Raw genomic sequence first — 2136 nt, 5'->3', positions numbered from 1 at the left:
CAATTGCTTCATCGGTATATTCAATTTGCGCATTTGCCTTATTTGCATTTTCTAATCTTAACGAGAACTTTTCCCTTTCCAATTTTATAACTCTTCTTCTGTGTCGTGCACTGCAAGTCAGCATAGGTCGCCATGATATGCTTTTTATCAGACCAGCGCTGACTATTGTTGTCTGGCGAGCTGCAGCAGCTGCCCATAATCCTGGTGGGTGCGTCGTCGTTCATTGTGCAGAATGTCGAATCATCTATCTGCTCAGCCAAGTCTGTTCCCCTACGATCGTTTGACAGGGTTGAGTGCCAAAGATCGTGGTGCGCATTAAAGTCACCTAATACCATACGGTTTTCACCTCCGAGGAGCGCATCTATAACAGGGTGATATCTTGCGGGCCGCAAGTGACAGGGGGTATGCACACATTAAATATTTCGAGCTCAACATCGCCTGACCGGATAGTAATGCCCTGACACCTCTGGTGTGAGTAAGCTTTGGTCAACCGTGAGGTCACTGTCCAATCTGACGAAGCACGACGACAGGCTCGAAATTTCTTTCGGCGACCATGCTTCGTCGGACCCGGAGCGATGCGCAAGCTATGCATCCTCCGGTGGACAAAGCCAAGCGTGACCAGAAGACTGCACAAACTGCCAACAACTTGTGCCCCCCTTGCTTTCACTTGCGGTGAAGTTCATGTGGCCACCGGGAGGACGAAAGCCCCCAAAGCCATGGGTCCCGACGGAATATGCATGTTGATGCTGAAAAATTTCGGTCCTGCGGGAGTAGCGTACCTAACGGAGGTCCCCAATATGTCAATGGCCACTCTCATCCCACACATCTGGAAGGTGGGGAGAGTGGTCCCTCTGCTCAAACCGGGGAAAGCAGCCAGCAAAGGTGATTCTTATCGACCAATAACACTCCTTTCCCCGGTAGCGAAGACACTAGAGGCCTTGCTGCTCCCGTATTTCACGAACCACCTGACCCCAGCGAAGCATAAAAATGCACAGTACAACAACAGCACTTAACGCCATAAACACTCAGATAACACGTGGCCTTAACCGTAACCGTCCCTGCGAGAGAACTATTCTAGCAGCGTTGGACCTGTTAAAGGCGTTTGGCACCGTCAGCCACTCCACGCTACTAGAAGATATAGAGGCTTCCTCTCCCACAGAGGCTCAAACGGTGGTCGGCAAATTATCTGTTAATGTTTAATGTTTAAGAGACAAATCGAGCAAACTCAGAAAAATAAAACAGGGGGTTCCACAGGGTGGTGTCCTTTCCCCGCTACTGTTTAACTTTTATATTTCAAAGCTCCCTCAACCACCAGAGGGAGTCTCGATTGTCTCTTACGCCGACGATTGCTCGATCATGGTGACTGGGGATGGAATTGATGACTTGTGTTCGAAAGTTAACGGGTATCTCTCCGAGCTTTCTCGCTTCTTCACTGCAAGGAGCGTAACTCTCTTCCCTACGAAATCCTCTGCGACCTTGTTCACCACCTGGAGAAGGAGGTCAGGATACCGCTGGGAATTCACGTCGATGATACACCAATTCCGACGGTGAATAACCCCAAAATACTCCGAGTAACTTCGACAGTCTGCTCTCCTTCTCTGCGCACGCAACCGCTATTGCCAACAAAGTACAGAGTCGCAACAAGGTCCTCAAGTCGCTAGCCGGCAGTACTTGGGGCAAAGACAAAGAAACGTGGCTGGCAACATACAAGGTACGGTAATGGTCACCGTGCCAATTTGGGAACACATAATTTTTGAGGGTAGGAAAAAAAGTGTTGACACCAGTGCAAATTTAATTTCAGTTTTGAGTAGTTAGAAGTGCAGTGATTAAATATACAATAAAAAGATTTATCTATTAGTTGTGATTTTTGTTTACTTATTTGTTGAAATTTCTTATCAAGACGCGCGTGGAGGTACTGTTTTTTAATTGTAATAATATGTACATAAATGCAATCATCATTTTTGATTGTAACCAAATTCAATAAGTAATCAATCATTTACAAAATTTTGCAGTAACGTATATAAAGAATGTAAGTATTTGTTGTACTCAAAACACGACTGCTCCAATGTGGGTACAGCGGCCACAAGTGTACTCAATTTATCCTTATTTTGCAGAGTTTGAAAATGAGTCGTAAGC

The sequence above is a fragment of the Rhagoletis pomonella genome, unplaced genomic scaffold (genome assembly GCF_013731165.1).
Source record: "Rhagoletis pomonella isolate Grant_MI unplaced genomic scaffold, Rhpom_1.0 Rhpom_scaffold_00001, whole genome shotgun sequence".
NCBI lineage: Eukaryota > Metazoa > Arthropoda > Insecta > Diptera > Tephritidae > Rhagoletis > Rhagoletis pomonella.
The sequence above is the reverse complement of the archived record's forward strand: the minus strand, read 5'-3'. Positions refer to the sequence as shown.